This window comes from Rhinolophus sinicus, linkage group LG01 (genome assembly GCF_036562045.2).
Source record: "Rhinolophus sinicus isolate RSC01 linkage group LG01, ASM3656204v1, whole genome shotgun sequence".
In the NCBI taxonomy this organism is placed as follows: Eukaryota; Metazoa; Chordata; class Mammalia; order Chiroptera; family Rhinolophidae; genus Rhinolophus; species Rhinolophus sinicus.
In genome coordinates, this window is record NC_133751.1 from 23,427,288 (window position 1) to 23,442,932 (window position 15,645).

The following is a 15,645-nucleotide window of genomic DNA, read 5'->3' on the forward strand; positions in this document are numbered from 1 at the left end:
GTACAAAAACCACATACGAGGTCTGACAATTAAGATCGTGAACTTGTTGCAATGATGTTGCTAAACTTTTTTGATATCAGAGGGATTATTCATTATGAATTTGTACCAACTGGACAAACAGTTAATCAAGTTTACTATTTGAAAGTGCTGAAAAGGCTGTGTAAAAATGTTAGCTGACCTGAACTTTTTGCCAATGATTCATGGCTCTTGCATCATGACAATGCACCAGCTCCTATGGCACTGTCTGTGAGGGAGTTGTTAGCCAGTAAACAAATAACTATATTGGAACACCCTCCCTACTCACCTGATCTGGCCCCCAATGACTTCTTTCTTTACCTGAAGATAAAAGAAGTATTGAAAGGGAGACATTTTGATGACATTCAGGACATCAAGGATAATATGACAACAGCTCTGACGGCCATTCCAGAAAAGAATTCCAAAATTTCTTTGAAGGGTTGACTAGGCGCTGGTGTTGGTGCATAGCTTCCCAAGGGGAGTACTTCGAAGGTGACCATAGTGATATTAATAGTACTTTTTCTAGGTTGAGTTTGCAAACTCACTTTTCAGACCTCATATATAATCACCAATTGTTAACAGTTGACAAATGTGTTTATTCTCTCTTTACACACACAGATGTGTGTGTGTGTATACACACACATATATTTTATATATATATATATATATATATATATATATATATATATATATATATGTTGGACATCATGATATTTCATCTCTAACTATTGAGAACACATCTCATGATTTGAACATTTGCCTACGAAAGCACAATACTGTTAATAACCTCTGGATTATGTACAGTAACTCACTTATAGCATCTAATGTAGCATCTATATTCAAATTTTTGTCTCCAACAGGTCTGTTATAACTTTTTTTTTCTTCAAACCTGTATCCAATCAAAGTTCATTTATTAAATTTGGTTAAGTCTCATTGGAGTCTTTTAATCTAAAATAATCCTTATGCTTTTTATTTTTTGTTTTTAATGACATTGAATTGTATGAGTGTCCAGGTCAGTTGTCTAGTAAAACGCCCCACGTTTTAGATTTGGGTAATTATTTTTTATGATCAGATTCAACTTAAATATTTCGGGCAAAAGTATTACATACATGATAGTACATAACTCTCGTTGCGTTAATCAGAAGTCCCATAAAGTTACACCATCTTGCTATTGCTGACCTCACATTAGATCACTCAGTTAAGGTGGTAATCACAAGTTCTTTCCATTATAAATGTCCATTTTCCCTTTGTGATTTAAAAAAGCTATCTGTAGGATGATATTTTAAAACTCTGAATATTCTGTTCTCCAATAAACTTTTACTAAGTTTGTCTCTGATACCCTTGCCTAAAATTCACATTACATGGGGAATTACATAATGATGATTTGCTAATTCTATCATTCCCTCTATATTTATTGCTAATATTCTTCTGAATGAAAGACGATTCCTTTTTTTCAAACCTCCTATTTCCTTACCCTTTCTAACCATTGTAAGGGATCACTTGATCACAAATTTCCCTTTGACCAGAGAGCTCTGTCTCACACATATTCCTCACCTTCAGCATGGCAAATGCTCTAGTCCTCTTCCATGCACAAACACCTACCATCTGGGCCATCCCAGATATGCCTTGGATCCACTCAGTCCCAGTTTCCTTCATGGCTCTAAAGTACTGAAGAATGACTGGACAAGGGATCCCAAAGAAAGGAAGGATCCAGGCTATGAGTTTACACTCAACAAAATTACAGTTCAATGACACCAAAGTTTGGGTCTCAGGATTAAGGCTGAGGGATATGTTTGTTTAAAGTTTTAGTGGGTATTTCCAAACACAATAGAAGCAGAAAGAATGGTAAAATAAACGCCTAGCTATCCTCATTGCATTTCAACGACTCTTACTATCTTGCCAATTTTATTGCATCTATTCCTCACTCTATTTTTTTGTTCAGTTATTTCAATTATTTGTTCGATTATGTCATTTCATCCTTATGAATGTCAACATGTATCACTATCTGATAGGGTTTGTGGTAGATAGAATTCTAAGGTGTCCCTCCTAGGTTTTTGGACCCTGATGTATGCACATCTTCTCTCAGTTATTTAATAAAACACTAACCTAGGCCCTGCTCTGAAAGTTTTTGTGAAAGTAATTAAGATCCTAAATAGTCGACCTTGAAATGGGAACATTTTTCTGGGTGGGCCTGGCCTAATCAGATGAGCCCTTTAAATCTAGGTCTAGAGGTTGGAATCAGAGGAGGTCAGAGATTCGCCACATGAAAGGGATTTGACACTCAAGATATTCTCCATTACAAGCTTAGAAATAACGTGGGGCAGGTGACAAAGAATATGGTCTCTAACAGCAGAGAGCTGCCCTGGTCAACAGCAAGTAAGAAAATGAGGACCTGAGTCCTCTAACAACAGGAAACTAGACTCTGTCCACAATCTGTATGAGCTTGGACCCTAGTCCTCAAATGAGAATAGCAACACTGAATGTTACCTTGATTTCAGCAGTTTGAGACCCTGATCAGTGCATGATTCCTGATCCAAGGAAACTGAGATAATAAAGATTATTGTTTTAAGCTGCTAACTTTGTGGTAACTCATTACTCAGGCATATAAATTAAATTTTTTTCTAAATATGACCACTATACTATTATCACATGTAGCAATCACTGTTTACTATATATGATGTATGAGGGCTCGTAAAGGAACTGGTTTCTGGGCGACCATATTATGTATTACGTAGACTTTATGAACCAATCAAGAATGTTAACAACAAAATATAACATTATAACTATGGGTGAGCAAATTCAAACAACTAAGATATAAATAAACGTTTGGATCACATCCCAATAAAACTTGGAGTCTGTCCATATTTCTGAAATTAACCAGTTAAAGAGTTGTAATCAAATGACTGTGGAGACCAAATTACTTAGAGCATGTTAAATCATATCAAATCAGTTAACCTCCCCTCTGTGATGAGTCTCTGCAATTTTAAATAATTCCAATGAGTCATTTTTCTAAGAGTTTTCTGAGTGTGTGTCTCATTTCCATTACATGTGAGTTATTTCTCCCTAAAGTGCTTTTCCCTTTCTTGTCTTTTTCATAATTTCCAAACACTTTACTCAACCACTCCTTATACTTCAAGGTTTGGTTTTTAAATGAGCTACATAAAGAAGAAAATACCTAACAAAGAAATACCCAGACATTAATACTTTTTTTCATTCTGATACTGGGTACACAGGTGTTCATATTTTCTGAACTTACTGTTATTTAGAATTTTGTTTCCGAATTAAAAAGAAATTGGTCACTTTTTAAATGCCACTTCTGCTGCTTCTGACATAAATTGCTTTGTGAATTTTGATCTCTCGATCATCCTCAGTACAATACTCACTGGATAGTTCTTTTTGTTTTTGACTATATATCTCCATAAAACCTTAATTTACCCAACTAACTTCCTTAAATATGATGTTGGACAATTAAGCTCACGAACTCATCCTAGACAAAGTGCTACATACCTCATTGCTGAATATCACTATGGTCACCTTCGAAGTACTCCCCTTGGGAAGCTATGCACCGACACCAGCGCCTAGTCCATCCTTCAAAACAATTTTGGAACTCTTTTCCTGGAGTGGCCATCAGAACTGTCATCATATTACCCTTGATGTCCTGAATGTCATCAAAATGTCTTCCTTTCAACATTTCTTTTATCTTCAGGTAAAGGAAGAAGTCATTGGGGGCCTGATCAGGTGAATAGGGAGGGTGTTCCGATACAGTTATTTGTTTACTGGCTAAAAACTCCCTCACAGACAGTGCTGTGTGAGCTGGTGCATTGTCGTAATGTAAGAGCCATGAATTGTTGGTGAAAAGTTCAGGTTGTCTAACTTTTTCATGCAGCCTTCTCATTACTTCCAAACAGTAAATTTGATTAACTGTTTGTCGAGTTGGTACAAATTCATAATAAATAATCCCTTTGATATCAAAAAGATTAGCAACATCGTTGCAACAAGTTCGTGAACTTAATTGTCAGACCTCGTATTATAGTTCCTTCTTTAAAAACCTCCTCCAGATCTTGCCTTGTCTCTTTTTAGAGGTCTTCCCAGGTTTTGTGGAAAGATATTATTGATACATCTTAATCACCTTTAACACAAGAATCACTAATACTTAATTCCTGAAGTCACATAATTACGTTATCAGGCATGCTGATTCCTAAGCCTGTCTCTGGCAAGTTGAGGCTTATCTTGCTTTGTGGCAAATAGTCCATGCATGTTTGTTGATAACAGCCGAAGCTATTTCATTTGAAATTGCTTTGAATGTAGAGCAATCAACATAGTCACACAAGCTTGGTTTGTTTTAAAAGGTTTCAATCAGTGGTTTTAAATGTGCGGGACATATTTTTTACAAAAGTTCTGTAAATCATACATCTGCAGGTATTTCGTAGCCTTGATATATATGTTCTGTAAGGATATATGCTACTATTGTTCAAGTGTATGTAGGTAATGTTGTGAATTAGAATTATTAAATTAATAGTAGCTTTGTCATTCTGTATTTTCCCAATCTGTGAATAAAAAAAATAGAAAAACAGTTGTATAGGATTCTGCTATGTATGAATATGAATCTGGAAGGCTGTATATGAAAATTCAATAGTAATAATCCTCAGCTGATTGAAACAAAGAGTAATCTTTATTGTCTTCCTTATAGTTTTATGATGAAGCCATATTGCTTCTATAACTCCCATATAACAAAAAATATTTACATGCAGAGTGTGTATACACAAGTACACACAGATATATATATATATATATATATATATATATATATTTTTTTTTTTTTTTTTTTTTTTTTTTTCTTTTTTCAGTAAGCAAAAGTGCATCATGTCCTGACACTTAGAAAATCTTCAAACCAGTGATTTAGTTGAGAACACAGAATAAGGGCTTAGTTTCCCCAGTGTGTGCCAAGGATTTGAGCTTTGATAGTTTTGTTAATTTTTAAGCACTTGAACATGTTCAAATGAAACATAAGTGACTTCATTTGAAACCTTCTAAAAGCTGTGTAACTGTTGGTAATTGGCTTTTGGAAAGAACAGAATGCATTAAGGCTCATGTAAATGTTATAACAAAATAGCACATTGTAAAGCTTTTCAATATGACCATCAAGAGCTCAGTCTGTAGTAGCCAAATGATATTCATACTTCCCATCAATTGTCAGAAGTGGTCTTCAAAAGTCAAAAATAGTTAACTATTGACAAAGACAGCTGCTTCCAAAAAGCAGACATTAAATCCCCCTTAAGAAATACCAGTTCTTTTTTTGATGTTCACAGTCCCATAAATTGAACCCCAGCTTTCTCAAATATTTTTCTCATCATTGCTCCAAACAAACAAAAAGCAAATAAATGAAACCAATGTATCATTTTATGAGCGCCTCCCATATTACACAACACTTTTTTTCTCTGGAAATCTCATTATAAATTCAGTCACAGCTCTCTCACGGGGCTGTGATCTACTGTGGCCATCACCAATGGTCATTGCATTGTCTGCTATAGGTTTAGGTGTGGCCAGTTCCCAGCAGTTTTCCTTTGGGGACTTTTTTCCTGATCTGTCCCCCATTTTGAAACAGGTTCTTCTGCTATAGTAGTTGTGTGCTGTTAAAGGAGAACATATCCTTTCTTTGTTTCACCATAGAAATAACAAATATAGCCCTCTCCTAGTTGGCAGAAGCAAAGTGTTTCATTAACCACCAAACATGTCTCTGCTCAGAAATTTGAAATATTCTTACAGAAAAAGGGTGTTACTTACAAAAAAAATTTTCTGTCAATGTAATTCATTTGCTAGGACTTAAAGATTCTTAGAATTTATATACTCATTTGATTAAATTGTAATGAATGGGGGGAATCCAAGATTACAGAGTAGATAAATGCTATGCTTGCTTCCTCCTGTGACTATATTGAAATTACAACTAAATTATAAAACAATCAACCTGGAGAACCATCGAAAGTCCAGCTAAACATAAGTCCTGTAACTAAGCATATAAAGAAGAAGCCACATTGAGACTGGTAGGAGAAGCAGAGATGTGGAATGGACCAGCCCCATACCTGCGTGTGGTAGTTGAAAATTGGAAGGGACATCTTTTGTGTGGAGGGCCTCCCCTGGAGAAAAAAGGGACCCTAGCTCCACACCAGCTCTCCAGCCTGGAGTACCAGTACCAGGAAGACGAGCCCCCAGAATATCTGGTTGTAAAAAACGGTTGAGATTCTAATGGTCTGGGTGAAAGCAAGGCTGTGGGAAACCTAGACATCTTCTAAAAGGGCCATGCACAGACTCACTCATTCACAGGCATTCACCCTGGGCTTTGGTGGAGGGACAGTGTCTCAGGGCATGTCAGAGACTCAGCTGTGTTGCATCAGAGTGAGAAATGGAAGGACAGACATCGTTTTCCCTCTGTCGAATCTTTCTCCTGTGTGGCCAGGAGGTGGGCTCCACCTTTCCTATGTAGAGTCCTCCCCCACACAGCCAAATCTAATTCTGCATTGGCCTGGTGAACTCCGCTTACTCCACCGTGGTGACTCCCTGGGACCCTGCCACACCCAAGTTGTGAAATGCCAGAGACACTTTCTAGACCAGCAGCCAGTCCCACCCATGTTTCACCCTTTCCTGGACAACTCTCAGGGATCTGTGGGCCCCAGGTGGGTGGCAGCTGACCTTGGTGTTCTTTGAGACTTGTGCTGAGTAGCTCTAGGCTCAGCACTGGCACCAAACCAAAATCTAAATTAATCTGGTAAATAGCACTTGTCCCACCTTGGTGATTTCCTGAGGCCCTGCCTCACCCAATTTGAATACCTCATGGGGCTCTATCAGCAGCTGAGCCTTATGGGAACTGGCAGGTGGCAACAGGACTCTGGGTGCCCCAGGCTTTTTGTGAGCCTACCCTAAGCCCAGTACTTGTGGCAGCCATCCTCTGTTTGCAGCGCAGACTCTCCCACATGCTTCCATGTTGAGCACAGGCAGTGAACAACCACGGATTGCTTGGTAGCTCATACCAGGTAGTCACAGGCTTGTCACAGGTAGTGGCTGACTTGAGCCTGCACCAGAGGCCCTCCCAAGAGGCCCGAGAACCAAAATGCCTCGAGGTCAGCTTCAGACCACAGCAGAGCACCACACAATTAGCCCCACAAGTGACGTACCCAGAGGGTGGTCTCAGCAGTCACCACAGCCCACTGGGGTGAATCCTGCTCTGTGTGTTGAGCCCCCAGCACAGCAGCCCAAAAGCTTCAACATGTCAAAACCCCACAGCCAGTGATCCTGAGGGTTGATCCGATCCACTGACATTCCAGCAACAATCAATGCTCAACTATAAGAGGAGGACACATACAACCCACATAAGGGACAGTCCTGGAGCATCCAGCACAGGTGACCAGGGAGACTGTGCCATGGGACTCCACAGACACCTACTACATCAAGCCACCTGGCCAAGACTAGGCAACAAAGGAGATCTACCTAATACATAGAAACAAGCACAGACAGGCAGGTAAAATGAGGAAACAAAGAAATATGTCCCAAATGAAAGAACAGGAGGACACTCAAGAAAAAAACTAAATGAAATGGAGGCAAGCAACCTACCAGATGCAGAGTTCAAAACACTGGTTATAAGGATGCTCAAGGAACTTAGTGAGAACTTCAATAAAGAGATCACAAGCATAAAAAAGAACTAGTCGGAAATGAAGAATACAATAACTGAATTGAAGAACGCACTATGAGCAATCATTAGCAGACTAGCTGAAGCACAGGATCGAATCTGCAATTTGGAAGACAAGGTGCAGGAAACACCCAATCAGAACAAGAGAAAAAAAAAAGGACAGTTTAAGGATCCTCTGGAAAAACATCAAGCATAACAACATCTGCAACATAGGGATACTGGAAGTAGAAGAAATAAAGCAAGAGATTGAGAACCTCTTTGAAGAAATAATGACTGAAAACTTTGCTAATCTGGCAAAGGAAATAGACATACAAGTCCAGGATGAGCAGAGAGTTCCAAACAAGATGAACCCAAAGAGGCCCACACCAGGACACATTATAATTAAAATGGCAAAGATTAAAGGCAAAGAGAGATTTCTAAAAGCAGTAAGAGGAAGGCAACTAATAACTTACAAGGGAGCTTCCATAAGATTAACGGGAACTTTGCAGGTCACAAGGGATTGGCACAAAATATTTAATGTGGTGAAAAGCAAGGATCTACAATTGAGACTACTCTACACAGCAAGGGTATCATTTAAAATCAAAAGACAGATAAAGAGTTTCCCAGATAAGAAAAAGCTAAAGGAGTTCATCACCACCAAACTAGTATTACAAGAAATGTTAAAGGGACTACTTTAATAAGAAAAAAGGGGAAAGAATGTAAAGATGAATAATAAAATGGCAATAACTACGTATCTATCAATAATCTCATTAAATTTAAATAGATAAAATGCTCCAGTCAAAAGACTTAGAGTAGTTGAATGGATAAGAAAACAAGACCTATACATTTGCTGTCTATTAGAGACCCATTTCAAATTGAAAAATACATACAGACTAAAAGTAAAGGATTGAAAAGGTATTTTATGAGGATAGAAAAAAATAAATCCTGGGGTAGAAATATTTATATCAGACAAAAAAGAATTCTAAAAAAATGTTGTAATAAGAGACAAGAAAGGGCATTTTATAATGACTAATGGACCAATCAAATAATCAAATATAATTTGTGAGCATCTACACACCCAACAGAGAAACACCTAAATATATAAAGCAAATATTGACCAGCATACTTAAAGGGAGAGATCTACAGAAACGCAATCATAATAGGGGACTTTAACACCTCACTGACACCAATGGACAGATCTTCCAGACAGAAAATCAAAAAGGAAATAGCAGCCTTAAATGACACACTAGACCAGATCTATTTAATTGATATTTGTATAGCATTTTGCCCCGAAGCAGCAGAATATGAATTATTTTCAAGTGCACATGGAACAGTTTCCAAGATACTCCACATGTCAGGCCACAAAAAAATTGTCAAATTTATGAAGGTTGAAATCATATCCGTTGTGTTATGAAACTAGGAATAAATTACAAAAAAACAACTGAAAAACACACAAAAACATGGAGACTAAATAACATGCTACTAAATAATGAATGGGTCAACAACGAGAGCAAAGAAGAAATCAAAAGATAACTTGAGACAAATCAAAATGAAAGCACAATAAGTCAAAATATATGTGACACAGTAAAAGCAGTCCTAATAGGGAAATTCATAGCAATACGGGACTACATCAAGACACAAGAAAAATCTCAAATAATCTAACCTTGCACTTGAAGGAACTAGAAAAAGAACAGCAAACAAAGCCCAAAGTGAGTAGAAGAAAGCAAATAAGAAAGATCAGAGCCAAAATAAATGAAATAGACTCAAAAACAAAAAACAATACAATATAATAGATCAATGAAACCAAGTGCTGGTTCTTTGAAAAGATAAACAAAACTGATAACACTTTAGCAGAGGACCCAAATAAATAAAATAGGAAATGAAAGAGACATGACAACTGACACCACAGAAATACAGAGGATTATAAGAAATATTATGAATGGTTATATGCCAACAAATTGAACAATCTGGAAGAAATCAATAAATTTCTAGAAACATACAATCTTCCAAGATTGAATAAAAAAGAAACAAAATATGAACTAACCAATTACTACTAATGAAATTGAATCTGTAATAAAAAACAATTTAAAAAACTCCCAGCAACGAAAGTCTAGACCAATAGCTTCACAGGTGAGTTTTACCAAACATTTAAAAAAGAATTAACACCTATTCTTCTCAAACTATTCCAAAATGTTCAACAGGAGGGAGAGCTCCCAAGCTCATTTTACAAGATCACCATTACCCTAAATCCAAAACCAGACAGATATTACAAAAAAAAACATAAATTTATAGGCCAATATCCCTGATGAACTTAGATGCACAAGTCCTCAATAAAATATTAGCAAATCGAATTCAGCAATATATGAAAAAGGTCATACCCCACAATCAAGTGGGATTCATTCCTGGTATTCAAGTTTGGTTTAATATCTGCCAATCAATTAATTGTGATACACCACATAAACAAAACAAAAGATAAAATCTTTTAGATGCAGAAAAAGCATTAGACAAAATCCAGCATCCATTTATGATAAAAACTCTCAGCAAAGTGGGAATAGAGGAAATATAACTCAATGTAATAAAGGCCATATATAATAAGCCCACTGCTAACATCATACTCAACAGGGAAAAAGCTAAAAGCGTTCACCTTAAGATCGGGAATAAAACAAGGATGCCCCCTTTCATCACTTTTATTTAAAATAGTATATGAAGTCCTAGCCACAGCAATCAGAGAAGAAAAAGAAATAAAAGTTATCTAAATTGGAAAGGAAGAAGTGCAACTGTCATTATTTGCAGATGACATCATACTATATATAGAGAACCCTAAAGATTCCATCAAAAACTGATGAATATAGATAAATTAATTCAGTAAAGTAGCAGTTTGCAAAATTAATATTCAGAAATCGGTTGCATTTTTATACATCAATAATGAACAGTCAGTGAGAAATTTTAAAAAAATCTCATTTACAATTGCATCAAAATAAAATACAATAAAATACCTTGAGATAAATTAACCAAGGAGGTAATAGACCTGTACTTATACGACACTGAAGAAAGAAACTGAAGAAGATACAAATAAATGGAAGCATATAACATGCTCATGGATATTGGAAAGATTAACATTGTTAAAATGTCCATACTACCCAAAGCAATCTATAGATTCAATACAATCCCTACCAAAACACCGACGGCATTTTTCATAGAACTAGAACAAATAATCTCAAAATTTATATGGAACCACAAAAGATCCAAATAGCCACAGCAATCTTGAGAAAGGAGAACAAAATTGGAAGTATCATGCTACCTGATATCAAACTATACTACAAGGATGTAGTAATCAAAACAGCATGGTACTGGCATAAAAACAGACACATAGGTCAAAGGAGCAGAATAGAGAGCCCAGAGATAAACCCACACCTATATGGTCATTTAATTTATGATGAAGGAGGCAAGAATATACAGTGGGGTAAAGACAGTCTATTCAATAAATGGTGTTGGGAAAACTGGACCATCATCTTACAGCATATACAAGGAGAAACTCAAAATGGATTGAAGACTTAAATTTAAGACTCAAAACCATAAAACTCCTAGAAGAAAACATAGGCAGTAAATTCTCTGACATTGCTCTTACTAATATTTTTTCTGATCTATCCCCTTGGGCAAGGGAAACAAAAGAAAAACAAAGGCACTACATCAAACTAAAAAGTTTTACACAGCAAAGGAAATCACTGAGAAAACAAAACAAGACAACTTACTGAATAGAAGCTATTCACCAATGAATACATCTGATAAGGGGTTAATAGCCAAAATTTATTTAAAAAACTCTTATAGCTCAACACCAAAAAAACAGGTAATCCAGTTTAAAAATGGGTAGAGGGCCTATAAAAATGAATAAACATTTCTCCAAAGAGGACATACAGATGGCCAATAGACATATAAAAAATGATCAACATCACTAAGCATTAGAGAAATGCAAATTAAACCATAATGAGCTATCACCTCACACCTATCAGAATGGCCATCATCCATAAATCAACAAGCAATAAATATTGGCAAGGATGTGGAGAAAGGGAACCCTAGTGGATTGGTGGGATCGAAAATTGGTGCAGCCACTATGGAAAATGGTTTGCGGGTTCCTCAAAAAATTAAAAATAGAGCTAGCTTATAACCCAGCAATTTCACTTCTGGATATTTATCAGAAGAAATCCAAAACACTAATTCAAAAAGATATATGCACCCCTATGTTCACTGCAGCACTATTTACAATAGCCAAGATATGGAAGCAACCCAAGTGCCCATCAATAGATGATTGGACAAAGAAATCTTATCATTTGTGACAACATGGATGAACCTGGTGGGTAATACGCTAAGTGAAATAAGTCAGACTAAAAAAGACAAATACCATATGATCTCACTTATAGGTGGAATCTAAAGAACATAATAAACAAACAAAACAGACACAGACTCATAGATCCAGAGAACAAACTGATCGTTGCCAGAGGAGTAGGGGGTTGGCTGAAGAAGGGTGAAGAGGTGAAGAAATACAAACTGGTAGTTACAAAGTAGTCACAGAATGTAAAGCACAGCATAGAGCATATAGTGAATAACGTTGCAACTACTACATATAATGCCAGGTGGGTACTAGAAAAACTGGTGGGAATCACTGAATAAATTACATAAATGTCTAACCACTATGCTGTTCACCTGAAACTAATATAAAATAATATTGAATGCCACTTGTAACTGAAAAAAAAAAAAAGTTTTTTAAATTGTAATGAATGTTTCAGGCATGAAAAGTATTATATCTTTAAATTATTTTATATTTATGACAAATAGAATGAAAAAAGAATATTGGTTAGAAAAATTTAATCAATAAGTTATTCAAATACGTTAAATAGATTAAAAATTGAAAAATGTTTTTAAAATGCTCTGGTTTTTTTGATATTAGTTGTCCATGAAAAATAGAAAGAATTATTTGTAGTTTATAATTCACTGGTTCCATTAAATGAATACAGTTTTTTTTGAAAACCTACTATGGGCAAGAAACTGTGATGGGACAAGAACAAAGTAAAGCATATTTCCCCACCTTTGGAGCTGACAGTATACTGTATATTTTCTTGACTCTAAGAGTCTTATTGTTTCCCTATAGTTAATACATACATTAGGGGGGAAAAAAGTTTTAAGCCATTTCTGCATCTAACATTTGATTCCATCATTCCATTGCACTTGATAGTCTAGAAGCAGGAATAAGATTTTGGCACACTAATTAATGCCATAGAAATGTTCCACATCTCATTAGTGACAAAAGAATTTATAGACAAAAAGTCAGCAAAATATTTGTAAATTATTTTACAATAAACTTATAATAAGAAAAAAAGAATGCACAGACAAGGTCTTAAGAGAATCCTGCTCAACAGCAGATTATTTTTTGGACTGCCTTATTCTAAATGGGTAAGTGTTTCTGCCCCCAGAGACTCTGGCATGTGTCCTTATGACTCCATGCAAGAGGATTACAGAGAAAGGCATCATTAATTTTACTGGGAAATAAGGAAAGCTTTAAGGATGCTGTAGCTGCCAGATTATTTTTGTTGAGGCATTGTTTCACTTGTGTCATTTCCCTGCTCAAAAATATTAAGTAGCTTCTGATTCTAAGGCCTTAATGTTTGACAACAGGCTCTGCTTCAACTGGACTTCTGTTGACTCTTCCTAGACTCTCAGGTCTAGTCTAGGGCTGTGCTGTCTAATGCTATTAAGTACTTGCAATGTGACTAGTGTGACGGAGGATTCAATTTTTAATTGTATTTAACATTAGTTAATTTATGTTTAAATTTAAAAAAGAAACAGGATGCAATTTTCTATGTTGATTATACATTGAAGTGGCAATATTTCTATACATCAATTTAAATAAAATACTTTATTAAAATTTATTTCACCTGCTTCTCTTTAATATTTTATTAGAAATTTTTCAGTGATATATGTGGCTTGTATTTTATTTCTTTTGGAGAGTGCTGGTGTAGGGATAACGAAAGAGCTTGCTTTTCTGGGTCGCATGCTTACACCAACATTAGAGTATGAGGAAAATCAATACTGTTTAACTGATATGAGCTGATACCAAGGATGGGCCTGGCCTGTTCCTCAAAGAAAAATTATGAAACTTGGTACCAGAAGAAGGAGAATCAGTAATGGGTAAGAAAAAGCACAGATACCCAACAGACCTGGTTGCCCATTATAAATGCTTTGTTTTTTTTTTTGTTTTTTGGCTTCTTTTGTGGTCATATTTCAAGACACCATTCCTTACTATCTGTTGCCTCCTCTCTGGCTTCATCTGCTCCTACACCACCCCTTTCACAACCCTCCCAGCTTATGCCTCCCAAACAGAATACCACATGCAGCGCCGCGAATTGATGTCCTTTCTCTGACACTCATGCCTGTTCCAATCCCCTCTCCTTCTAAATAACCATGAAGTCCTACTCATCCTTCAAGTCTCAGCTCAATTCTCTCTCCCTCTGAGCTGTGATTCTTGATTCTCCCAGCCTAGGACACCTATAACTTTCCACTTTGTGTTTCCTCTTTAACTGTATATCTTATCGTATGTCACTTTCAAAGTAACATGCATAATTTGATTGTATAACAGGACTAATGTGGATGTTGAGAGTAAGGTATGCCTGAGATGGTGCATTTAAAAGGTCCATTTCAGGTAATTTCAACGAAGGATTATTGAGAAGTGTTGAAAAGACTAGGAGTCAATCAGTTACGGTAAAGAATTCAAAGGTTAACAACGATAGAGAGCTGTTACCACCTCTAGGCCTGAAAAGCAGGGAGGAGCCATGTTAATGACACATGGTCAGAGCTATAGATGAGGAAAAGGAGCAGCCAGAGAAGAGGTGGCTGTTAGGACAGGAATGCAGCCCCTTCCCAAACCATGCCCTGAGAGGATGAAGGGATAGACAAATACTCTACTTCTCTCTTCTCTGTCTTATGTTGATGCACCCATTGGCTGATGTTAACTAGAGGAGGAGAATGTGTAGAGACCAGCTTCTAGGCAAAAGAGAAGAGCAGGGAGGGGTGAGACAAACAGAGAATATTACTCCCTGTTCCTGGAAAAACTCTTTACATGTAGCAGATAATAAATATTGAATGGATGGATGAATGAATGACTCTCTGTGAATCTCTGTATTCCTGATGTTTTAAATTCATTTTTCTTAACAAACACAATGAATGTAATATAAACATAGAATTAGATGTGATTTAATTTACAAACCTTTCATAATATTTTCAAATAAATAAATAAATTCACAAATTAGAAGAAAGTTTTGTCTGATTTTGTGTCCTCAAGTTAGATTTAAAAATTACCAGCATCGTACTTATCAGGAAACGTATTCTGCTTGGCTTTTTACCTATAATATACAATTAATCCTCAAAGAACCCCTGTGAAGTTAGCATTCTCATTCCCTTTTACACATGAGGAACTGAGGGTCAAAGGTATTTGAAAATGATCAGACTATGCTTTCCTCTTCAATTCTCCAACTGCACAAATACAAAACAAAACAAAAAAAAAGATATGAATGCTTAATATTAAAGCCAATTCTTTAATAAGTTGAAAAATAATATCAATGAACAAGGAATATGTCTCTCACCACTGAACTATGCAGATAATAATTGAAATATTGCTACTACAGGAGCTTTAAAGTAGTTATGAAATGTGTCTTGGGAACAAATGATGTCTTGGGAAAAAATATGAATACTTGTTTTATTTTAATTGAAATCTGTTTCCAGGGTCATATGCACAGATGCTTTCTTACTTTTAAGAGACAAGTGCATAATAGCAAAAAAAAAAAATGAAGGAAATAGACTGAGAATCATGATATATATGGATGAAAATAGTGTAAAATATGAAAACTGTTGTAATATTTTTTCAATCTAATGATTCTTTAAAATTCTTTGGAGGGATATTTTGAAATTTCTAAATGCAA